Raw genomic sequence first — 27,192 nt, 5'->3', positions numbered from 1 at the left:
TTCTTTAATGACAAGTATAGATGTTTCCCTGGAATAGTTTTCTTATTATAGTTTGGTAAGAATGGTGTCAGCGAAAATGTTACTTTTGTTTAAGTATTATTTGTAGTATTTTAAAAATACCATTAGTCGAATCAGCATGACATTTTTGTGACTTACTACTCAAAATGCTTTAGAAATTAGTTACAAAGTCCAATTTGGGGGATTAGGAGTGGGAGTTTGAATCATACATTTAATACACTAGTGTAAAACCAACTTCTTTCTTGGCTGTCCAGGGTGATTATTATGGGAACTAGCTTCTAAATATATTTATTTTTTTATGTACTGTTTGTTTTCTTGAAACAAGGCTTCACTGTATAGCCCTGGTTAACCTGGGACTCAATGTGTAGATCAGGCTGGCCTTAAATTAGCAGCAGTCCTCCTATCTTGTCCCCTAGGACTGGGATTATAGGCATGCACAACAAAATCTGATGGCTCAGTGAATCTAACTGTGAGGACCTGAGTTCAACTCCTGTCTTAGCTAGAGTTTATGTAGTTATGATGAAATACCATGACCAAAAGCAATGGTTTTTAGTCTGTACTTTGTTCTAGTTCAGTGGTTCTCAGCCTTCTAATGCTGTGACCCTTTAATACAGTTCCTCGTGTTGCAGTGACTCCCTCCAACCATAAAATTATTTTGTTGCTACTTTATAATTATAATTCAGCTACTGTTTTTAATTGTAATATAACCAAAAGGGTCTGGACCCACAGGTTGAGAACGACTAAAACTTCACAAGCTGGGCCTCCATTGTCTATTCTGCTTTACGATTGATTCTTTCAAGCTCTCACAGAACAGCTTGCTGGGCTCTGTACTTACAGGCTTTTCTAGCCCAACGTTCCAAACACCTTCCACAGCCTTCCTCAAAATGACATGGTGAGGTCTGTCAGAGCAGTACCCACTGGTTGGTAATAATCTCTGTCTTAGGAATCCTATAATTGTGATGAAATACCATGACCAAAAGTAGTTTGTGGAGGAAGGGGGTTTGGTTTTTGTTGTTGTTGTTTTTACTTATTCTTTCATATTGAAAGAGTTCATCAGCTCTTTCTAAGCAGGCACTCCATAAGGACAAAGCCATGTTCAGCTCAAACACCAAGATTGTGAAGCCCAATGGTGAGAAGCCAGACGAGTTGAGTCTGGCATCTCTCAGGCACTGCTCAAGCTGGAGATGGACTCAGATCTCGAGGTGCAGCTGCAGGAACTCAACATCACTGTAGCCAAAGATATTGAAGTTGGTGGTCAGAAAACAATTTTAATTTTTATACCAGTTCCTCAGCTTAAATTTTTCCAGAACATCCAAGTCTGGCTAGTTCGTGAATTGGAGAAAAATTCAGTGGGAAGCATGTAGTCTTCATTGCTCAGAGGAGGATTCTGCCCAAACCAACCAGGAAAAGCCATACAAAAAATAAGCAGAAGTATCCCCAGAAGCTGCACCTGACAGCAGTGCATGACGCCATCCTTGAGGACTTGGTCTTCTCAAGTGAAATTGTGGGTAAAGGGATCCGTGTGAAACTGGATGGCAGCCAGCTCATAAAGGTTCATTTAGACAAAGCACAGCAGAATAACGTGGAAAACAAGGGGCCTTGCCAGAGCCTTGCACATACAAGGCAGAAGCTAGCAACCAACTATTGGGTCCTCAATGGAGGAGCTGGAGGGTGGTCCAGAGGAGCTGAAGGGGTTTACAGCCCCATGGGAAGAACAATGACTTCGGCCACCCAGATGCCCCAAGACTCCCATGGACTAAACCATCCACCAAGGGGTACACATTTTTATCGTCCTTGAAAGAACAATTCTCAACTTCATATTGAAAAACAAACAATAAAAAACAGGATAGCCGGGCGGTGGTGGCACATGCCTGTAATTCCAGCATTCTGGGAGGCAGAGACAGGCAGATTTCTGAGTTCGAGGCCAGCCTGGTCTACAAGTGAGCTCCAGGACAGCCAGGGCTACACAGAGAAACTCTGTCTCAAAAAACCAAAGGGGGGAAAAAAACCCAGGATAGCCAAAACAATCCTGAACAATAAAATAACTTCTGGAGAAATCACCATCCCTAACCTCAAGCTGTACTACAGAGCAATAGTGATAAAAGCTGCATGATATTGGTACAGAAACAGACAGGTTGATCAATGGAATCAAATCAAAAACCCAGAAATGAACCCACACACGTATGATAGAGAAGCCAAAACCATACAATGGAAAAAAGAATGTATCTTCAACAAATAGGACTGATCTAACTGGATGACTACATGTAGAAGAATGCAAATAGATCCATATTTATCACCCTGCACAAAGACCTAAACATAAAATCATGAAACCGGATACACTAAATCTAATAGAAGAAATATCCTTGAATGTATTGGTACAGGAAACAATTTCATGAACAGAACACAAAGGCTCAGGCTCTAAGGCCAAGGATTGATAAATGGGACCTCATGAAACTGAAAAGCTTCTGTAAGGCAAAGGACACTATCAATAGGACAATATAGGAGCTGACAGATTGGGAAAAAGATCTTCACTAACCCTACATCTGATAGAGGGCTGATATCCAAAATATATAAAGAACTCAAGAAGTTAGACTCCTACAAACCAAATAACCCAATTTTTTTTTTTAAAAAGGGCTACCAAGCTAAACACAGGAGTCTCAACAGAGGAAACTCAAATGACTGAGAAGCATTTAAAGAATGCTCAGCATCCTTCCTTAGTCATCAGGGAAGTGCAAATCAAAATGACCCTGTTTCCACCTGACACCAGTCAGAATGGCTAAGATCAAAAACTCAAGCAACTGCAGATGCTGGCAAGGATGTGGGGAAAGGGGAACACTTCTCCATTGCTGGTGGGATTACAAACTTTTATAATGACTCTGGAAATCAATCTGGTGGTTTCTCAGAAAATTGGAAATACTTGTACCTGAAGTCCCAGCTACACCACTCCTAGGCATATACCCAAAAGGTGTTCCACCAAATCACAAGGACATGTGTTCCACTGTGTTCATAGCAGCTTTCTTCATAATAGCCAGACACTGGAAACAAGCCTCTTAACTGAATGGATATGGAAAATGTGGTTCATTTACACAATGGAATATTACACAGCTATTAAAAACAGGACATTATTTTGCAGGCAAATCCAAACTAGAAAATATCATTCTGAGTGAGGTTACCTAGACCCTAAACACATGCATGGTATGTACTCACTGATAAGTGGATATTAGCCAAAAAGCACAGAATACCCATGATATACTCCACAGACAAAGAAATTAAGCAAGAAGTAAGACCCAAGTGAGGATGTTGAATCACACACTTAGAAGGGAGAACAAAATAGTCATAGGAGGCAGAAAGGAAAGTGGGTGGGAGAGGGGAGGGGAAGGAGTATGGGGTCAGGATCAGATATGGAGAGAGACAGGAGAGAGGCCCAGAGGGCCAGGAGAATGAGTGGAAATCTGCAGCTGTCAAAGGGTGGGGTAGGGTAGGGGGAATTGTTAGGAAGTCCCAGAGACCCCAGATAGGGGAAGCTACCAGGAATCAATCAATGCATGTGATCTTAGCTTAGATGCCTAACAATGGGGACATGGAACCTGAAGAGTCCACCTTCTGTAGCCAGGCAAGACCCCCAACGGAGGAATAAGGATACCACCCTCCTTCAAAACTTTCAACCTAAAATTTGTCCTGTCTAAAAGAAATGCAGGGACAAAGATGGAACAGAGATTGAAGAAATGGCTAACCAGTAACCGGCCCAATTTGAAACCCATCCCATGAGCAAGCACCAATCCCTGACATTATTAATGATACTCTGTTATACTGGCAGACAGGAGCCCAGCATAACTGTCCTCTGAGAAGCTCTTTCCAGCAGATGACTGAAACAGACACAGATACCCACAACCAAACATTGGGCAGAGGTCAGGGAGTCTTATGGAAGAGTTTGGGGAAGGATTGAAGGCCCTGAAGGGGATGGTAACCCCACAGTCAATTAACCTGAATCTCTGGGAGCTCTCAGAAACTGAGCTACCAACCAAAGACCATACATGGACTGGAATGAGGCTCTAGGCACATATGCAGCAGATTGCAGCGCAGTCTCCATGTGGGTCCCCCATCAACTAGAGTGGAGGCTCTCCCTAAAACTATAGCCTGACTGACATCCCTAACAGGGCTGCCTTGTTTGGCCTCATTGGGAGAGGATGTGCCTAATCTGGCAGAGACTTGATGGGCCTGGGTGGGGGCAAGACACGGAGGGGGCTACTGGAGGAGAGGGGAGGGGGGTATGGGCAGAAAGATTTCAGGGGGGACCAGGAGGGCACAGCACTTGGGAGATAGATAGATAGATAGATAGATAGATAGATAGATAGATAGATAGATAGATAGATAGATAAAATTTAGGAGCTGGAGAAATGGCTCTCTGGTAAAAGAGCTTATACTACACACGAAGAGGATCCTAGTTTGGGTCCTAGCTTTCATGTTCAGGTAACTCACAGCCACCTGTAACTCCAGCTCCATAGGGACCTGACTATTCTGGCTTCTGAGGGCACCTTCACTTATATGTGTATAACATACATATATACTCTCTTGAAAATAGGTTTTTAAATTTTTAGTTTTTCAGTTAATCTTACATGTTATAAATATTTTAAAAATATATACTTTCCTTAAAATAATAGGGTTTTAGCTCTTAAAATGAATTTATTTTGGGCCTGGCAGGATGGCTCAGTGGTTAACAGCACTTGTTCTTACAAATGACCTGGGTTCCAGTCTCACAGCCATTTGAGGGTTCACATAAGGGCTCACCCATATGAGGGCTTATCTGTAACTCCAATTCCATGGGATCCTAGACTCTCCCAGACTGCTGTGGGCACAAGGCATACATGTGGGTCACAAAAATACATTCAGGCAAAACACACAATCTCTAAGAAATGAATTTATTGACTGTGAGAGGTGCTGGGTTAAGGGCTTGGGCCGCTCAGGAGGCAGGACGCCAGAAGTTTTGACTGCTCTTACCCTTCTCCACGGCCAGGGTGGATGGGCTATGAGAAGCCAGACACTGCTCCGATAGTCTGAGGTCCGGGAACCTATCGGAGCAGGCTGGGGGCGGGGATGGGGAGAGTCGCGGGGGTCCCGCCCCTGCAGAGAGGCCGAGGCCTTTGGTTCTCAGGCTCTGGAGCACCCCAGGCACCACTGGGAGCCTGAGAATGGAGTGGGGGCCCTCGGGCGGTATCTAGCCCAGGGCGGGCCTCCTGCAGGAGATTTTAGAAAGGCTCAGTGGGAGAAGACCATTGCTCCCCACAGCGGATCCCGATGAAAAGAGACAGTCCGTGGTTTTAAGGCATTTATTGTCATGAAACCGTACCCCACTTTGGCAGGGCGGGCCTGAGGTTAAATACCTTTTGCTGGGAGGAGTGTCTGGGAAGGGTAGTTTATTGGCTAAGCCTCCAGGCCTTTTTAAGTGCCTCATTAAAATGGAGATCTGTCTTGAAGCTACATGATCTGTAGTCTTGTCCTCTACCTGTGGAGGGTTCTGATGGCCACAGAATTTCAGAGAGCTGTGGCCCTGTGTCAGGAGCCTGGTGTCTAGGAGCACCTACTGTTGCTTGACAAGGGTTTCCAACCTAGTTCAACCAGAAACCAAGCTACCTATCACAGCCCCCTGCCCACAGAGAGGACCATTTGATGCTTTTTTTTCATCCTATAATAGAAGATTAATTGAAATTATTTATATAGTAGGCTGATAGATATAGCAGAACAAGCATATTACTATCAGGTTGAAATTTATAGCATTAATTCTTGTTTCCTAAACAAGTTTCTTGAGATATGTATGTACCATAAAATTTGCCTCTTTGAAAGTGTACACTTTAACAGTTTTTATTATATTATAGAGCTATGCAGTGATCACCACTACAATTTCTAATTTTAGAACACCTTTATCTCTGGAAGAAACTTTGTACTCATTAGCAGGTTATTGGTCTTTTTTTCATTATTGCTTTTCAGTTTCTCATTCTACTGTAGTTTCTCTGTGTAATTGTCTCAGAGTTTCAGGTTTGGCTTCATGTGTCTTACCAGCTGATCCATCTCATCAGACTCAGATTTCTGCTTCGGTTTTGAAGCTTATGTATTTCTAAGAATTTATCCATTTTGCCCAGGTTCAAGTCATTTTACTTCCATACGGTTAATAGTAATGTTTCTACTTTCATTTCTAATTTTATTAACTTGAGTCTTCGCTCTTTCTTATCAGTCTTAGTAAAGGCTCCCCCCTTGTAAAAATCTTTCAAATTTTGTTTTTTAATTTTCTTGTATTTTATGTTTTATTTATTTTAATATTTATCAGTACCTTATGTTTGTTTTGGTTTAGCTTCTTCCTCATTATATAATTTTTAAGGTAGAAAGTTAAATTATTATTTGAAATCTTTTAAAACTGTAAGTAAGCCAGATGTGGTGCATTCCTGTAATCCCAGCATTTCATAGTCTCAGGTAGGAATATTATGAGTTCGAGGCCAACCTAGGTTGGTCTGCATAGTAAGACTATTTCACCTGCCCCCTTCCCTGCCAAGATATTTTTAGCTATACTTTTTTAAAGTACAGCTTAGGATATACCCTATAAGTTTTAGGATTACTGCATTTGTTTCTTTGTTTGTATGTATGCATATGTATGTATGCATATATGCATTCATGCAGTTTAGTTAGTTAGGTTATTCAAGACACTCTGCGTGTAACCTTGGCTGTCTTGGAATTGACTCTGTAAATCAAGCTTGCCTGCACCTTAGAAAGCCACTTGCCTCCGCCTTACAAGTGCTGGGATAAAAGGTATGTGCCACCACTACCCAGCCATAAATAACTTTTAAGTGCATATTATTTTTAATATACATTGGTATTTTCCTTGCATGTGTGTCTTTGTGAGGGTATCAGATCCCCTGAAGCTGGAGTTACTGATAAATGTGAGCCACCATGTGGTTTCTGGGAACTGAACCTGAGTCCTCTGGAAGAAGAGCCATGCTCTTAAACACTGAGCCAGCTCTCAAGCACCTGCATTTGTACTTTTATTCATAGCAAAGTCTTTGATAATTTTCCATGTCACTTATTATTTGGGATTTTTTTAGATTTTATGTGTGTGAATCTTGTATGTATGTATGTATGTATGTATGTATGTATGTATGTATGTATATATATATATGTATATGTACACCAAGTACATGCCTGGTACCGGTGGAGGACAAAAGAAAGTATTGGATCCCCTAACTAGAGTGAAGATGGTTGTGAACCACCATGTGGGTGTTGGGAACCAAATCCATGGCTTCTGCAAGAGTAGCAAGTACTCTAAACTACTGAGCTCCCTCTAGCCCCAAAATTTATTCTTTGACCTTTTGTCTATTTGTATGTTGTTTAATTTCCATATGTTAGACTGGGGATTCTAGTTCAGTCAGTAGAGTCCTTATCTATGCACAAAGTCCAGGGTTTGATCCCCAGCACCACATAAATCAGCCAGAATGGTCCACCCTTAATAATCTCAGTACTCAGGATGTGGAAACAGGGGCAAGTTCCAGGTCATCCTCAGCTATATAGTAAATTTGAAGCCAATCTGGGACACATGGAATTTTATATCTCAAAACCAAAATAAAACAAAACAAAAACCTCACATGTTGGGAATTTCTCAGACCTTTTTTTTCTGATTTCAAATTGTATTCTGCTATGATTAAAAAACATGTATTTTATATGATTTTTAAATCTTTAAAGTATTCGTAGCTTATTTTATGGCCTAACACAGCCTCATGGGATTCATGTAGTCTTTTCAAACTGTTGACTTATTAAAAATAAAGATGGTAGTTCTTTGACCCTGAAAGAATCTGAATCAGTACCCATTGGTTTTTAACTATTAGCTGTTCTTTTCAATCAATTTCTAAATATACTTAGGGGAAGGATACAAGGAGAGAAGTATTCATTATATTGTATTCTATGGGTATCATTCTCTTAGTCTCCACAGCAATCTTTTTGAAGTGGGTAGTAGTTTACACCATTTACAAAGAAGGAAATTAAAATGTAGATGTTTCTGTATTTGGATAAGGTCAATACGGAGTGCTCTATCATTTTCTATCATTCTTTTTAGTTTTTCTTTTCTTTTTTTTAAAAGATTTTATACATATATATATATACATATATATATATATGATATTTTATTATATGTAAGTACACTGTAGCTGTCTTCAGAGACTCCAGAAGAGGGTGTCAGATCTCATTATGGATGGTTGTGAGCCACCATGTGATTGCTGGGAATTGAACTCAGGACCTTCGGAAGAGCAGTTGGTGCTCTTAACCACTGAGCCATCTCTCCAGCCCTCTTTTTAGTTTTTCATTCAACAAATATGCCAGGCTTTGGGAACTAAAGAGATGGTTCAGTGTTGGAGGGCACTGGCTGCACTTCCAAAGGCCCCAGGTTCAATTCCCAGGGAATACAACATTTTCTCTAGTCTGTTTGGGCACCAGGCATGCATGTAACACATTGATATAAATTCAGAAAAAAAACACATATAAACATAAAAATTAAAAAAAAAGAAAAAGGAAAGAAAGAATGTCCCAGGTTGTGGAGAAGTAGCCGTGATTCTGTCAGATTTTCCTTTTTTGGTTTTTCTCTCTGTATAGCCCTGTCTGTCCTGGAATGCACTCTGTAGACCAGGCTGGCCTCAAACTCAGAAATTCGCCTGCCTCTGCCTCTGCCTCCCAGAGTGCTGGGATTACAGGCGTGCACCACCACCGCCCGGCCTGTCAGATAGTCTAAATGTTCTTGTCATCATGAAGTGAATTGTTCTTTAATTTATACTGTATTTGAGCCACATTTCATATGGTAGTGGTTCATGTCTGTAGACCATTTTATTTCTAATTTTATAATAATATTGCAGTATTATGATCCAGGTGGGTTAGATAGTATTGATATTATCCTCATTTAAAAAAAAAGAAAAAGAAACTGAAGTTTTGGAAATGTACAGTCACATAGCTGGTGGCTGAGTCAGCGCACCCACTCAGGCCACCTGGCTCCAGGGATCCTGTACTGTTTCTCTTTCACCACATTGTCACATTGTTTCAAGTGAGTTGTAAACCTAGATCCTGAGAAGATAGCCTGAAAAGTAACCAGTCTAAAGCATTTAGCCAGGTTAAGGAAAAGGAGACCCAAAAGCCCTGTCTAGAGTGCTGAAGTGAACTCATTCTTAAATAATGTAGTGAGAGAGACCAGAGAATGAAACATGAGTAGTTCTAATGGATACCACCACAGAAGCACCCCATGGACTAGGGCCCTGTAATGGTTCAGGATAGGTTTTAGTTGGTTGGTTGTTTGGTTAATTGGTTTTTGCCCCACCCCCCATTTCTAGAACAAGACTTGAAAGGGACAGTGAATTTATGTTTATTGAGACCTAAACACTACCAGACTCTGCAGAGCTACCTTGAGCTGCAAATCAGAATGCAGTCTTTTTATGTGGAAGGGTTTGCATGTTTTACACCGGTTACTTTAGATCCTTTCATGAATATTTGGAGATGGAAACTGAGTCAGTAAAACCATTTGAGAACTTCTTCTGTATAACAGCATTGTGAAGCCTTGCAGAAGCGATACCATGTGTGGAGGACACTGTCATTCCTACAAGGAGCCTGTATCTTAGCAAGGAGGGTTCTGTATTTGTTCCAACATAGATATTTATCCAGAGTATAATATGCTGGATCCTCCACCAGTTACTGAAAGGGAAAGAATTTATAAATTCAAAATTGTTCTTTAGCTTTTGACGCACTTTCCATTGGGAAACAGAGATAGAAGAATCTTGGAGCTCTCTGGCCAACTAATCTTTAAAAAGATTTTTTACAGCTATTGATTTGTGCATGTATCAGTGTGCATGTCTGTGTGCATGCCACAGTGCACGGGTGGAAGCCAGAGGATAATTTGCAGGACTCAGTTCTCTCCTTTCAGTAGAGATCCCAGGGGATTCCAGGCATGGTAGCATGTGCCTTTTACTATCTGAATCATCTCTCCAGGTTGAAACTCCATCTTTCTCTGTTTACCACTGAGTATGCCAAGTTAGCTGGCCTGGGAGCATCAGGAGAGCCTCCTGTTTCTACCTTTCTTTTTTGTTATAGGAGCACTTGGATTACATATTCACATCATGGTTTCATCTGATTATGCATGATTTCAGGGAGTGCAGACTTTGGTTTTCAAGCTTGTACACCAAATGCTTCATCTACTAAGGATGCTTTCAGTTAGTTCCTTATAAATACTTTACATTTGGAGGTATTTATAAATGCAGTAGGTTGTTGTGAATATCCTATAGGTCCATCATGGTTTATGGAACTCAATAGAGTTTATTATTCCTTCTATTTGTACTTTGCTTGAATATACCTTTCTAACCATACTGCCCCTGCTCTAGTCCTTCCCAGGGAATGTGATTCTTTTTGAAAGTCTCACTTTGTTGTCCAGGCTAACCTTAAAATTCCTGGCTCAAGTGCTCTCCTGCTCAGTCTCCCATGTAGCTAGGACCCAACTAAGAAAATTTTAGTTTTGATGAATTCCAAATTATCAGTTCTTTCATAGTTATGATTTTGATGCCCTAGCTAAAAAGTCATCGACAAATCTAAAGTCATCTCAGTTTTTCACCTGCATTATGTTCTAATGGTTTAATAGTTTCAAAATGTGTATCGAATTTATAGATTATGTTGTGAAGAACTGTTACTTGACAATACCAAGTTTTTCTGTTCATGAACATGAAATGTCTCTCTTCATTTATTTAGTTTTTTGATTTTGTTTCTTAGAGTTTTGTAGTTTTCTTAAAAATGTTAAAGCTTTTGTAAATAATACTGTTTTGAATTTACATTCTACTTGTTTCTTATTGGTTGTTTCTTATTGGTGTATAGGAAACAATTTACTTTTTGTGACTACCTTGTAACTTATATAACCTTGCTATAATTATTAGTTCCTAGAATATTTTTGATCCTTTTGGGCTCTGTACCTAGGTCATAATGTATGTGAGCTAAGACAGTATTCCTTCTCTTTAATCTTTATACCTTTTATTTTCTTTTCCTTTTATATTGCATTAGCTAGAACTTTCAGTATGAGGAAATATTGCTATCTTGTTCTTGATGTTAGTAATAAAGCTTTAAATTTCCATAATTAGTTAAATGTGTTGTTAATTTTTTTATTTTTGTAGATATTATCAAATTAATGACAATCCCTTTCTTCTGTTCTTAGCTTTCTGAATTTTTATCATGAATAGCTGTTGGATTTTAGAAATAGATTTTCCTGCATCCATTGATATGATAGTCCCTTTTCTTCCTTAGACTGCTGATATGATGTTTACATGAATCAGGTTGGTTTTGTTTTGTTTTTCGAGACAGGGTTTCTCTGTGTAGACCTGGCTGTCTTGGAACTCACTCTGTAGACCAGGCTGGCCTCGAACTCAGAAATCTGCCTGCCTCTGCCTTCCAAGTACTGGGATTAAAGGCGTGCGCCACCAGTGCCCAGCTTTCATGGATCAATTTTTAAATTTATTGAACCAGCTTTATGTGGTAGTGATAAATTTCTCTTGGTTGTTGTGTATAATTATTATACTATGTTGGATTTGTATATGATTATTATACTATGTTGTTTGCTAATATTTTTGCCCAACATCTTTTCATTTATGTTGATGAGAGATACTAGTTTTTGGTTGTTGTTGTTTTTTAATGTCTTCAGTTTGGGGGGTTAGGGTAATATTAGCTGACCTTATAGAATAAATTAGAAAATATTCTTGTGCATTTACTTTTGGAAAAACATTAGAGAAAGTCAGTATAGTTTCATTACTACATGTTTAGTAGAATTTGCCAGTGAATCTGGCACTTTCTGTTTTGGAAGATTAACTATTGATGTAAGTTTTGTTAGATAAAAGTCTATTCAGTCTCTTCTTGTGTTTGGCAGATTCTGTCTTTCAAAGAATTGACCTATTATGTTTTGGAACTTAAATTTTCCTTAAAAGTTAATGTGTTGAAAATGTAGTTTTTAGTGGATTGGAGCCAATGGGAAGTGGTAGGAGCGAGAAGATCGGAGCCTAGTGAAAGGGGCTTGGTCACTGAGGGTGTGCCTTGGGTGTGTACTGGTGCCCTGTCCCCTGTTCTCGAGTTTTGCTTTTCAGCCTAGAAATGAGCAGCTTCTTTTCACCTGTTTGGCCCTACCGTAGTAATCTAAGTACCACAGTGCTCAGATGACGGGGCCAAGCAGCTATGGGATGAAGAATCTCAGAGAAGCTTTCTGCCTTATGAATTGATTATCTCGGATATTTCTTTACAGTGACAGAATGCTAACCTGTGGCCCTTTTCATTTAGGTTATCAAGTTTGTGGACTTAGGATTGTTAGTAGTATGTAATGATAGCCCCCCCCTTTTTTTTTTAAATTCCTGGTATTAGACATTTGCATCTTTTTTTCCTTTCTTTCTATACAACCAGCACTTTAAATACCATCCCTCTTTCTCATTTCAGTTCAGAAAAAGTTGGATATAATTCTTAACATTTGTTTCCTTTTCTGTAATATGTTTCCTCCCTCCTCTCTATTTATATTTTTCTTTTTGTTTTTAAATTTCATTTATCATTATTTGTATGTATGGGTAGGAGGTACATGTGGAGGAAGGGGCAATTCTCAGAAGCAGTTTTTCTACTTCAGCTCTAGGTTCTGAGGACTAAGTTCAAATGCTCTTGCCTGTTGAGACATCTTACCTGTTCTTTGTTTTATTTGTTTTCAGACAGGATCTCTTGTAGCCCAGGTTGATCGAGTTTACTGTGTCCTTCCGATTGGCCTTGAACAAACAAACATACAATTTTTTCCTTGCATTTTTTCCTTTACTTTTGAATTTCTGTAGTTTAGATATGATATGTTATAACACACACACTCTCATACACTGCTGCTCCTGTTGCTTCTCATTTAGCTGCCTTGGTGTTTTCTGAACTTCCAGGACTTGTGGATTTAGTATCTATCATTAATTAGAAGAAATTCTGTCATTACATTAATGCAAATATTTATTCTTTTCTGTAATTCCTTTTTTTTTCAGGTTTCTGGCTGAGAAATCCTCAAGTTTAGGAGAGTTTTTGTTCAGCTATGTCTTCTGATAAGTCCATCAGAGGCAGTTTTTGTTTCTGATAGAATGTCTGTGATTTCTAGCTGGTTCTTTTTAAATTTTATTTTACTTTTAATATTTTTACATAATGCATTTTGATCATATTCTTCCCCCTTACCAACTCCTCCCAGATTCTCACCAACTCCTGGCCCACCCAATTTTGTGCTTTTCTCTTTCTTAACAACCCCTCTCCCACCCCCGCCCCCGCCCCCCAACATACATGGTAGCAGTGGTTTGTTCTGGTTACCTCTCCTGAGCCCTATACCCAGTGTCACTTCATTGAAGAAAACTGACCTTCCCTCTCCCAGCAGGCATCAGTTGTAAATAGCTTCTTGGTTAGGGGTGGGACTTGGTACCCACTTCCTCTTTTCCATGCTGGGATTTTATCTGGCTTGAACTTTTGCAGGTCTTGTGCATGTTGTTACAATCTCTGTGACTTCATATGTCTTTCAGCCCTGTTGTGTCCGGAAAAAATGGTTTCCTAGGAATCATAATCGTACACCACATCTGACTCACATTTATTCCCCCTCCTCTTCTACACAGATCCCTGAGCTTTGTGCGGAGGGGTGATAAAGACATCCCGTTTAGGGCTGAGTGCTCCATAGTCTCTTACTCTCTGCACATGGTTCCGTGTAATCACCATCTACCGAAAGAAAAAGTATCTCTGATGAGGGTTGAGTGATGTGCTGATGTGGGTCCTCACCGAGTGTGGATTTTGGCTCTATCTTCAGTTTCTGGAGGTTCTTTTGGGGCTAGGTGTCTGTGTCCCTGTCCATCCATCCATGTCTGTCTGTCTGTCTGTCTGTCTGTCTCTCCCTCCCTTCCCCCTCTCCCCTCTTCCTTCTCTCCCCTCCCCCTTTCCCTCTCTCCCTCCCCTCAACCTTGAGTATCATTCCTCAGGTATGGACCACCTTGTATGTTGTTTGTTTTTGAGACAGAATCTCACTGTATAGCTCTGGCTTTTCTGGAACCCACTAGGTAGATCAGACTGGACTTGAACTCATAGAGATCTGTCTCCTCTACTTCCAGCATACTGAGATTAAAGGCTTGCACTATAACACCTGTTTTACTGTTTGTTTGTTTTGTCTTTAAGATTTATTTATATATTTTGTGTATATGGATGCCTTGTCTGAATGTATGACTGCACACCAAATGAGGGCATTGAATCCTATAATAGACAGTTGTGAGCTGCCATGTCATTGCTGAGAATTGAATTCAGTGTCTCTGGGAAAGCAGAGGCATCTCTGCTTTAACTACTGAGGCATCTCTCCAGGCCTCTACCTTGTTTTCTGAGATAGTGTCTCTAGCTAGTCTAGATTTTACCATGTGTGCTGTATTGGTTGTAGGCTAAACTAGCTGCCTGACAAGCCTCAGAGATCTGCCTTTCTCCACCTCCCCCCACCCTGAATTACCCGCAATTACAAATGTGTACCACCACACCTGGCTTTTCACAATGCTTCTGGGAGTTGAATTCATGTCCTCATACTAGTATGACAAACACTGAGCCATCTTTCTAGCACATTTTTCTGAATTTCTTTTTTTCTTGCCTTGCCTATCTGTTCTTATACTATGTCTGTTTTATACTTTGCCATTACATAGATTTACATTAATCATAATTGTTTTACATTCCTGTCTGATAATTCCAGTATTTCTGGCACATTTAGTCTGGTTTCTGTGCTTGCTTTAACTCTTTAAATTGTGTTTTGTTTTGTCTTCACCTTTCAGTATGCTTTGTAATCTTTTCTTGGTAGCAGGACATGATGTACTTGGTAAAAGAAACAGCTATAAATAGATCTTTAGTAATATGATAACGTTGGGGTAGAGAAGGGAGACATTATGTTATCTATGATTAAGCCACAGTCTTTGAGCAAACCTATTCCTTTGACCTGTTAACTTTATAAGTGCTATTTAGTACTTTCCCCTTGTTTCCAGGGGACAAGATGGGTAAAATGGGTTAGAGTTGGGTATTTATGTTGCCTTGTCTCAGGTCAGTTAGATTATGATATAACTCTAGCAAGTTGTGTTCTAGTAAAAGAGTGTCTCCAGGGGACAGACCTTGTTAAGAATTGGCTTGTTTCAAAATAGTTCTTTTATTCCTTTCCTTGCCAGAAGCTTTATGGGATTCTTTATAATATTGACTGTAACTACTACAGTTTGAGCTCCTGAAGTAAAACTCATTAAGAGTGTGGGGCTGCCCTTTGATCTGGAGTTTCTGACTCTTCAGAGATACATAAGCCTCTAGAAATTCATCCATTACAATCCAGATTGTCCTACCCAGATCTTAGCCCTCCCTTGCAGAGGTTTTTGCCTGTGAGTTTCTTTCTTTTCTTTTCTTTTTTTTTCTTTTTCTTTTTAATAATTTAATATAATCTTCATTTACATTGCAAATGCTAAAACCTTTCCCAGTTTCCCCTCTCCCTGAAAACCCCCAACCCCTCCTCCCACCCCCTGCCTCCAAGTATATGCCCCTCCACCAGACCCACTCCCACCTACCCCCAACTCCATTTCCCTTTGTTGGGGGCATCTGTTGAGCCTTTGCCAGACTAAGGACCTCTCCTCCCCTGATGCCTGACAAGGCATTTCTCTGCCACATTTTTGGTTGGAACCATGTGTACCCCTTGGTTGATGGTTCAGTTTCTGGGAGTCCTGGGGCGTTTGGATGGCCGACATCGTTGTTCTTCCCATGAGGCTATAAACCCCTTCAGCTCCTCTGGACCACCCTCCAGCTCCTCCATTGGGGACCCCACGCTCAGTCCAATGGTTGGCTGCTAGCATCTGCCTCTGTATGTGTAAGGCTCTGACAGGGCCCCTCCAGAGACAACCATGGCATGCTCCTTTTGGTATGTACTTCTTGTCCATAGTAGTGTCGGGCTTTGGTAACTGTTTATAGGATGAATCCACAAGTAGGGCAGTCTCTGGGTGACCTTTCCTTCAGTCTCTGCTGCACACTTTGTCTCCTGTATTGCTCCTGTGAATATTTTGTTCCCTTTCTCAGAGGAACCAAGGCACCCCCGGTTCAGTCCTCTTTCTTCTTGAGCTTCCTGTGGTCTGTGAATTGTAACTTGCTTATTTTTAACTTTTGGGATAATATCCTCTTATCACTGAGTACATATCATGGTGTTCTTTTGTGATTGGATTACCTTGGGTTCTCTTCTTCTCCTCCTCCTCCTCCTCCTCTTCTTCTTCTTCCTCTTCTTCTTCTTCTTCTTCTTCTTCTTCTTCTTCTTCTTCTTCTTCTTCTTCTTCTTCTTCTTCTCTCTCTCTCTCTCTCTCTCTCTCTCTCTCTCTCTCGTTTTTTAATGTTTTTGTTTTTCAAGACAGGGTTTCTCTGTATAGCCTGACTGTCCTGGGACTCACTCTGTAGACCAGGCTGGCCTCGAACTCAGAAATCCGCCTGCCTCTGCCTCCCAAGTGCCGGGCTTAAAGGTGTGTGCCACTACTGCCTAGCGCCTATGAGTTTCTACTTATGTAATTTGTGACTTTCTGTGTTCACCTGACTTTCTCCAAATTTGGGAGCAGTCATTTTGCTTGTGATCTCACTTTTATGGATCTAAGAAGAGTTGTTGAGTTTTCAGTTTGCTTAGCATTTTGCTTTGGTGTTAGGACTGCTGTAGGTGCAACTTCTTATGTGCTGGGAACTGTAACTTTATATAGACTGTCTTCTTTTTTAAACAAAGTGTCTTAGTTAGGGTTTTACTGCTGTGAACAGACACCATGACCAGGACAACTCTTAATAAAGGACAACATTTAATTGGGGCAGGCTTACAGGTTCAGAGGCTCAGTCCAGTATCCTGAAGGCAGGAAGCATGGCAGTGTCCAGGCAGGCATGGAGTTGGAGGAACTGAGAGTTCTACATCTTGATCTGACTGCATCCAGGAGAAGACTGACATCTAGGCAGCTAAGAGGAGGTTCTCAAAGCCCACGCCACAGTGACATACTTCTTTCAACAAGGCCACACCCACTCAGATAAGGCCACACTTCCTAATAATGCCACTCCTTGGGCCAAGCATGTTCTAACCAACACGGTGGTGGTGGTGGGGGTGGTGGTAGGGGTGGGGTGGGTATATAGCAGATACCCATTAAGGAGCTCCAAGTTCTGTGTGTTAGTCTGTAAAAAAATTAATAAAATAGTGCTGGAAAGAAGGGAGCACTGAAAGGTAAATGAGACTTTCAAAAGTATTTTCCAGAGTGCCCCCCCCCATCCAGCTTTTTGCTTGCTTGAATAATGTACATTTCCTAAACTGGACCTTCAGAGGCCCAAGCTTGCTATAATTATGAAGGAAATGGGGCTCACATTGTATCTCAGGCTGGCCTGGAACTCACTAGGAAGCCCAGGCTGACCTCAAACTTGTGATAGTCTAACTTAGTGCTGGTGTGAGCCACCATACTTTGGTTTTTCAAGTTGGAAGTTCAAGCAAAATTGTTTAATAAAAGAAAGACTGCAGTTACTTAGACTTCATTTATACCTGTCCCTCTTGAAGCTTCGACTTTGAAATACTGTATTTGGAGAATAACAAATTACTAACCTGAAATTCTATTTGTCTATTCCTATATAATGAATTGCACCAAAAAATGTAATTATTATCTCTTATGTTTCTAGCAATTGATTGGGTTTAGTCAAATAGTTCTTAAGATCTTCATAAAGTTGCAGCTTTATGGACTGCAGTGTTCAGGCAGTGACTGAAACTAGAGTTATCTTTAGCTTTGCCATTAACATGTATAAGGCTCATGTGCTAGACCATCTACATGTGGCTTTCTTGTGTGGTTTCCTTGACATGATAACTGTCTTCAAAGAATGAGTGTTCCCAGGAGACCAGACAGAAGCTGGTTCATCTTTGATGGCTTGGCCTTGGAAGTTGTGTGTTTTCTACTTAAGCTCTTAATAGATGAAGGCACAAAGGTCTGCCCAGGTGTAGAGGAAGGAGACAGATGAGCTCTCTTGGAAGATGGCCATAGTCACATTACAAAATCATTTGGACTGGGGTGGTGGTTCACACACATGTAGTCTGAGCAGTTGAGAGACAGAGACAGGAGAGCCTCAAGTTTCAAAGCCAGCATAGACTGGATAGCAAGGTCTAGGCCAGCTTAGGAAACCTATCAAGACTGTTTGAAAATGGGAGAGGAGTGTTATGTGGACTGACTGATTCTTTAGCAGCCATTTGGGAGCTAAGATTTGCCACACCTACCTGAGCTCCCAGATTATGGTAAGGTTGTGAGAAAGAAGACTTGGGCAGTGTTTGAACTCCTTATTAGAATTTCTGATGGGATATCAAGAAGTTTAGCTACTGGGAAGATACTTAATGTTCTATGTGAATTTTATTAATCAGAACCAGGACAGGACACGTATTTAACTAAGAAAATTCTCTGTTTTATTCTCTTAATTTTCTATTCTCAAATCTGCAGCTGGTGTTTTGGAAGTTGTTATTCTCTCCTCATCAGCAACTGCTCACGCTTTTTTGCACTTTACCTACTGAACATCATCTTTAGTCCTGTCATTTTCCATAGAAGTTTATTTTTAAAAAGAATTTTGGTTCTTAATTTTAAATGATTCTTTTAAGTCTCTCCCATATTGCATTTGAAGTTTTATTTTCTATTATCCTCTCAGAGAGATGACCCTGTGGCACCGTTACTGTTCTATTCCAGTGCTTTTCAGGTTTCAGAGTGAAGACGTTAAGTAGCTTGGTTTTTATCAATTGAAAGTCAAGTAACCTCAATTTTCTTTTCCATTTTTATACAAAGTTTTAAAAATTAGGACTTTAGACCCATTTAAAAAAGGTTTGTTGCTGGGCGGTGGTGGCACATGCCTGTAATCCCAGCACTTGGGAGGCAGAGGCAGGCGGATTTCTGAGTTCAAGGACAGCCAGGTCTACACAGAGAAACCCTGTCTCGAAAAACAACAACAACAACAACAAAAGGTTTGTCATCCAAACATTAGCTATCAGGAGATTCCCAATTTGTGTGTGTATGTATTTTTTAATACTTTAATTTTTTGTTGTTTTTGTTTTTGTTTCGTTTTGTTTTTGAGATTTAGTTTCTCTGTATAGTTTAGGCTGTCCTGGAACTCTTTATAGACCTCACTGGCCTTGAACTCACAGAGATCCACCTTCCTGTGCTTCCCAAGTGCTGGGATTAAAGGCATACTCCGCTACCACCTGGAAGACATTGAAATTTACTTAAAAGAAAATGAGGTCTTAAGCTTTATTTCATTTTGTAAATTGTTCCTGCTTACTTGACTTTTGGATTTACTCCACTTTTTAGTTATTTTAAACTTGAATCTAATAGTTAAATTATTATTCTTTTATATTTATTCAAATATTTCTTTAAGACAAATGGTGCCAGTGAGATAAATCAGTGGGTAATGATGCTAGAGTTGTATTGCTAGGCACCTGTAGTAGAAGGAAAGAATTTACCCTTACAACTTGTTCTTTGAATCTACGTCTCAGTCTCTCTCTCTTTCTCTCTCTCTCTCTCTCTCTCTCTCACACACACACACACACACACACACACACACACACACACACTGCATTTTTTTTGCTGTATTTTATTTTTGTTTTATGTTAGGTTCTTGTTGAGGTTCAGGAATTGCCACACAAGCCACTCAGACACCAATCTCAGTTACACAGGACTGGTTTATTGACCTACACACCCTAAGGTCACTGCCATAGCTCCAGACTCAGGGGGCTGGAAGCTGCAACCCCAAACATTTCTTAGGGCCAGCTTATAAAGGAAAAGAACCACAAACCCCACAGTGAGCAGATGCTTATAGGCAGATGCTAGAAGCTCTGCAGTGTGGTTGCCCTTGACTCAAGCTATTTTAAATGTAGCAATTCATATTGATCTTTAATTTGATGGGCCCTAAGTGAAGCTTATGGTTGTAGAATTTCTTAAGACTAGCAAACTTCAGGACATACAGAACATAACAGGAGATGTGGTCAGCATGACCCTGCTCTGAGTCAAGTTATTCTTCTGCATCAATACTGGCAGGCATATTACAGCAACAATATGAAATAGCTGGTGGGCATGGGACAAAATGGCTACGACTATGCTGGTGGGGCAGGTCTCAACAGTACAAATATTTAATTTGTTTGTTCTTATGTTTCTTTTTCCCCTCCAATATACAGATTGTCAGAAGTATTAATCTTTTAGGACAGACAAAATAATGTACCTTGAATTTAATTATTGAACATAGAACATAGAGTCTTTAATTTTACTTGATTTGGTTATTCATATAGAATTTGCTAAGTACTGTGTCATGCATGCCCTGGGTTACAAAGAATGAAGACATCTCATGGGTCTTGTTCTTTTTCTTGTTTGTTTTGTTTTTTGAGACACGGTCTCACTATGTAGTTCTGGCTGGCCTCGAAGACCAGACTGGCCTGAAACTCACAGAAATCTGCCTGCTTCTGCCTCCCCAATTGCTAGGATTAAAGGTTTGTACCACCAAACCCAGTACAGGGCTTGTTTAATCAGTTCATCTTCCAGCAGGAGTGGGAGAGAGAGAGGCATATGAACAATGCAAAGTCATTCCTAAGTGTTGTTATTAGATAAGAAACACCTAATATAAGAGTCTTGTACCACAGATAATGGAAAATAAGGAGCAACTCATATGAGTTGAGAGAATTTAACCAGGTAAATGAGTCATCCAAGCTATACTAATTTAAGAACTCTATGATGTTCACACACCTAAGAACACTCAAGAAATCACTAAGAAAACACTTATTTAATGCATAGTGATAAGTGTCTGAATTCAAGACTATCCTGGGCCATATGGTGAATTTAAGGCCAGCCAATTAAAAAAAAAAGATATGTATGTACATATAAATAAGGAATTGCTTGTATAATTCTAGAAACTTAGAAGCCTCACAGTCTGATGTCTGCAGTCTGGAAACCCAGGAAAGCTGGCAGTAGTATAGTCTGGTACTGGATGATAATCATGAAAGTCCCAGTTCAAAGCAGAAGACAGCAAGGCAAGTTACACACACACACACAGATTCCTCTGTTCTCCTCCTCTCGGTTCTCAGTGGCTTGAAAGATAGATACCTAGTTATGTGAGAGGGTAGTCTGCTTTACTTAACCACCAGTTCAAATGTTAGTTCATCCTAAAACACCCTCAGAAACACCCAGAAGTAGCGGGCATCCTGGGTCCTCGTCTAGTAGCCATTACAAACAAGAGATTAACCATTATGCAACTATACTGCCTCTTGTGTTAGAAATACAGTAAAAATAATCATAGATATGCACATAGGCTCTGACCATTAACATAGAATTAAATTTATTTAAGATCTTTAATTAGCTAGCTAGCTTTTGCTTATTTTCATATTGATTAGTTTACCTCATCCATGGCGTTTTATTTAGTCCTTTACTTGGCAGATATAAATCTGTTTCTTAGTATTACTAGCTATTCTCATTTAGAGTGTATAAGAGCATGTGCAGGCTTCTCAGTGTTTGTGTGTGCTGCTCATAATCAAACCCGGGGCGTATGAGTGCTAGGCAAACGTGTGCTTCTGAGCTACATCTCTAACCCCAGTCTCTTGAAGATAGCAACAGATCTTCATTCTTTATTGAGCTCCAGAACTTGTGTTTTTGGACTTTTTCTTTCTAAGCACATAATTTTCATATTATATAATGTAATATTTAGATGTGTTGCTAGATAATCTTCAAGAATTTTACCTATTCTGAAAATACCATGATTATGATGTTCTTAGTCTTTATTTTTATTAGTTCCAGTGGTTCTGTACAAGGCTAAATTAGGCTCCTAAGAATTTTCACAGGGCTAAAGAGATAGTTGAGCAGTTAAGAGTACTTGCTGCCTTTCACAAAGGACCCAAGTTCAACCACCTGTAACTCAGTGCCAGGGGATCCACCTTCTTCTGGCCTCAGTGGTGCTAGCTCTCTTGTGCACGCACACTCATGCATGCATAATTAAAAGAATAAATATTTTAAACAATTAAAAATATCTAAGAACTTATAGAGGCATGCAAGTTGGATTACTCTAACTTTATGGATATTGTCATATTTTTTTTCACAGAAAGGAAGTTTGCATTTCAGGAAGTTTTGTCTTTGACATACTAACAAGTAATATTCAAGGAGATAAGAATGGATCGATTTGCATTCTTCTGCATGCTAACCACCAGTTGAACCAGCACCATTTGTTGAAAAGGCTGTCTTTTTTCCACTGGATGGTTTTAGCTCCTTTGTCAAAGATAGGTGTGTGGGTTAATTTCTGGGTCTTCAATTCTATTCCATTGATCTACTTGCCTGTCACTGTACCAATATCATGTAGTTTTTATCGCTATTGCTCTGTAGTATTGCTTGAGGTCCAGGATACTGATTCCCCCAGAAGTTCTTTTACTGTTGAGAATAGTTTTAGCTATCCTGGGCTTTTTGTTATTCCAGATGAATTTGAGAATTGCTCTTTCTGACTCTATGAAGTATTGAGTTGGAATTTTGATGGGGATTGCATTGAATCTGTAGATTACTTTTAGCAAGATGGCTATTTTTACTATATTAATCTTGCCAATCCATGAGCATGGGAGATCTTTTCATCTTCTGAGGTCTTCAGTTTCTTTCTTCAGAGACTTGAATCTCTTGACATACAGATCACTTGTTTGGTTGGAGTCACACCAAGATACTCTATATTGTTTGTGACTATTGTGAAGGGTGTTGTTTCCCTAATTTCCTTCTCAGCCTGTTTATCCTTTGAGTAAAGGAAGGCTTCTGATTTGTTTGAATTAATTTTATATCCGGCCACTTTGCTGAAGTTATCAGCTGTAGGAGTTCTCTGGTGGAGTTTTTTGGGTCACTTAAGTATACTATCATATCATCTGCAAATAGTTATAATTTAACTTCTTCCTTTCCAATTTGTATCCCTTTGACCTCCTTTTGTTATCTAATTGCTCTAGCTAGAACTTCAAGAACTATATTGAATAGATATATATAGAGAGGGCAGCTTTGTCTAGTCCCTGATTTTAGTGGGATTGCTTTAAGTTTCTCTCCACTTAGTTTGATGTTGGCTACGGGTTTGCTGTATATTGCTTTTACTATGTTTAGGTATGGGCCTTGAATTCCTGATCTTTCCAAGACTTTTAACATGAAAGGATGCTGAATTTTGTCAAATGCTTTTTCAGCATATAATGAAATGACCATGTGTTTTTTTCTTTTGAGTTTGTTTATGTAGTGGATTACATTGATGGATTTCTGTATATTGAACCATCCCTGCATCCCTGGGTTGAAGCTTACTTGATCGTGGTGAATGATCATTTTGATGAGTTCTTGAATTCAATTGGCAAGAATTTTATTGAACATTTTTGCCTCAATATTCATAAGGGAAATTGGTCTGAAGTTCTCTTTCATTGTTGGATCCTTGTGTGATTTTGGTATCAGTGTAATTGTGGCTTCATAGAAGGAGTTGGGTAGTGTTCCTTCTGTTTCTATTTTGTAGAATAGTTTGAAAAGTATTGGTGTTAGGTCTTCTTTGAAGGTCTGATAGAATTCTGCACTAAAAGCATCAAGTGGATCAAGGACCTCCACATAAAACCAGATATGCTGAAACTAATAGAAAAGAAGGTGGGGAAGAACTTCGAGCACATGGGCACAGGGGAAATTTTCCTGAACAGAACACCAATAGCTTATGCGCTAAGATCAAGAATTGACAAATGGGACCTCATAAAATTACAAAGTTTCTGTAAGGCAAAGGACACTGTTAATTGGACAAAATGGCAACCAATAAATTGGGAAAAGATCTTTACCAACCCTACATCTGATAGAGGGCTAATATGCAATATATACAAAGAACTCAAGAAGTTAGACTCCAGAGAACCAAAAATGGGGTACAGAGGTAAACAAAGAATTTTCAACTGGGGAATATCGAATGGCTGAGAAGCACCTAAAGAAATGTTCAACGTCCTAGTCCTTAGTCATCAGAGAAATGCAAATCAAAACAACCCTGAGATTCCACCTTACACCAATCAGAATGGCTAAAATCAAAAATTCAGGAGACAGCAGGTGCTGGCTAAGATTAAAAACTCAGGAGACAGCAGGGGCTGGCGAGGATGTGGAGAAAGAGGAACACTCCTCCACTGCTGGTGGGATTGCAAGCTGTTACAACCACTCTGGAAGCCAGTTTGGTGGTTCCTCAGAAAATTGGGCATAATATTACTGGAGGACCCTGCTATACCACTCCTGGGCATATACGCAGAGGATTCTCCAGCATGTAATAAGGACACATGCTCCACTATGTTCACAGCAGCCTTATTTATAATAGCCAGAAGCTGGAAAGAACCCAGATGTCCCTCAACAGAAGAATGGATACAGAAAATGTGGTACATTTACACAATGGAATACTACTCAGCTATTAAAAACAATGAATTTATGAAATTCTTAAGCAAATGGATGGTACTAGAAAATGTCATCCTGAGTGAGATGATTTGTAACCCAGTCACAAAAGAACACACATGGTATGCACTCACTGGTAAGTGGATATTAGCACAGAAGCTTGGAATACCCAAGATACAATTTGTAGACCAAATGAAGCTCAAGAAGAAGGAAGAACAAAGTATGGATACTCTGGTCCTTAGAAAGGGGAGCAAAATACCCACAGGAGGAGATACAAAAACAAAATATGGAGCAGAGACTGCCCCTCTTAGGGATCCATCCCATATATAGTCACTAAACCCACACTGTTGTGGATGCCAACAAGTGCTTGCTGACAGGAGCCTGTTATAGCTGTCACCTGGGAGGCTCTGCCAGTGCATGACAAATATAGAGAGGAACACTATCAGCTAACCATTGAACTGAGCACAGTATCCCCAATGGAGGAGCTAGAGAAAGGACCCAAGGATCTGAAGGGGTTTGCAGCTCCATAGAAGGGACAACAATTTGAACCACCCAGTACCCCCCCCCCAGAGCTCCCAGGGACTAAACCACCAACCAAAGAATACACATGGAGGGACCCATGGCTCCAGCTGCATGTGTGGCAGAGGATGGCCTTGTTGGACATCAAAGGGAGGAGAGGCCCTTGGTCCTGAGAAGGCTAGACGCCCCAGTATAGGGGAATGCCAGGACAGGGAAGTGGGAGTGGGTGAGTTGGTGAGCAAGGGGAGAGGGGAATGGGTTAGGGGGTTTTCAGGGTGGGGAGACTGGGAAAGGGGATAACATTTGAAATGTAAATAAAGAATATATCTAATTAAAATAAACAAAAAACCAGTAATATTCAGTATACTTCATTAATGGATCCACTGTTTTTAGGCAGTGAGAGATGTCTGGGATACAGACTTAATTCTTTTGGAGGGAAAACAGTTGTTTGACAATAAAAATATCAGCAGGAAACTTTTAAACTCAATTTGATAACTTTCTGTGGCACACACCTTTAATCTTAGCACTTGGGAGGCAGAAATAGGTAGATTTCTTATGAATTCAAGGTCAGCTTGATTTACATAGTAAGTTCCAGGACAGCCAGAGATATACAGAGTGGGTAAAAATGATATTTGAGGACATTCTAGTAAGGTAGTAGTTTTCTTCTTAACTTTGTATTTCAGAAGGACCTGTTGTTATATAAAGTAAATGGTGTCTTTATGAATCAACAGTTATAGTCATTGAAAAGAAATTGCTTGCTGTTGTTTTATTATGTATTATCTCCTGCAGTGAACATGCAGAGAAGTATTTTTTGTTATGACACTCATTTTATACAGTGAATACACACTAGTTTCCAAAATACAAATTAACTTTCATTAGACCTGTTATACAAAACAATTAGGTATTTTTCTCTATTATGATAAAATTATTTTTGTATAAGAGTATGCAGTAAGATATTTTGGAGGAGGTATCAGATAATGAATTGAAGCATTATTTGTGGCATTTACAGTCTTTTAACCTTCATTGTTATGAATTATTTCTTATCCTAAACAAATAATATGGGCTTAATTTTCAAAAATATTTATTTTTATTCATGTTTATTCATATTTTACTTGCATGTAAGTATGTCTACCACATAAATGTCTTGTTCCCTTGGAGCCAGCAGATCCACTGGAGCTAGAATTAAGGACAGTTATGAGCTGCTATGGGTGCTGGGAACCAGACCCTGGCACTCTGGAACAGCAGTCGATGCTTTTAACCATTGCATTGAGAGAGGTGGTTCATCTCTCAAACCACCCCCAGAGAACCTCCTTCTTAGTTTTAACAAACAGCTTTCAAATCGTATATGCCACAGACCTTATAAACTTTCTATTCTAAGTTTACTGCATAACTTCCTAGTAGATATTGTGGGTGCTGGGAAGCCAAATGAGCTGTTGCTGAAGGTCAGTAATCCTTTAACATTGTTATTATTGAGTCTGGCAAACAGCAGATCAAATCTTTTCCAATTACAAAAACTAGAGTCCAGACAACTTCTGTGTTATATATCCAAACTTCTATGGTGATCACCTTCATGGACATCAGTAAGATCATGGTGAGAGGGCCTAGTGAAATGGCTCAGTGGTTAAGAGCACTGACTGTTCTTCCGAAAGTCCTGAGTTCAAATCTCAGCAACCACATGGTAGCTCATGACCCGTCCGTAATGAGATGTGATGCCCTCTTCTGTTGTGTCTAAAGATAGCTACAGTATATTTACATATAATAATAAATAAATCTTTAAAAAGAAAAGATCATGATAAGAGAGAGGAGAAGGCTGGGAAGAGGTGAAGGAAACAAATTAGCCCTTACAGGGATGACTTCCTCTTCACACTACTGCTTATTCTCACACGATTGTTTTAGTGAATTAGTTAATGAATCTTCAAAAGTCTGTAATGAAATACCTATGGTGCATTACCTACCATTCTTATGGGCTGATTTTATTTCATCTTATATCTTACAGTACATTATGAATGGTAGTAAGGACAGGAAATCAAACATGAACTTGGAGGCAGGCACTGGAGAAGAGGTCATGAAGGAATAGAATTACTCTCTGCGCAGACTGATTTCTTAATTCCAGCTGTGATGGCACTTGCAATAGTAAATCATCAGTCAAGAAAATACTCAATGATCTTTTGTCTACTAGACAATCTGATGGAGAGACATTTTCTCAATTGTAGTT

General features: G+C 39.8%; 1 protein-coding gene and 1 pseudogene across 3 annotated transcripts in view; both read left to right on the top strand.

Moving 5' to 3' along the window:
- The window catches only part of Zfyve9 (zinc finger FYVE-type containing 9), a 158,827-nt gene that overhangs the window by 23,076 nt on the left and 108,559 nt on the right, over positions 1-27,192 (top strand). The gene's annotated exons all lie outside the window — the stretch shown is intronic.
- Positions 1,111-13,070, top strand: LOC127680333 (40S ribosomal protein S7-like; annotated as a pseudogene).

This window comes from Apodemus sylvaticus, chromosome 3, assembly GCF_947179515.1.
Source record: "Apodemus sylvaticus chromosome 3, mApoSyl1.1, whole genome shotgun sequence".
Lineage (NCBI taxonomy): Eukaryota > Metazoa > Chordata > Mammalia > Rodentia > Muridae > Apodemus > Apodemus sylvaticus.
This window is presented reverse-complemented; position numbering and strand designations above follow the sequence as displayed.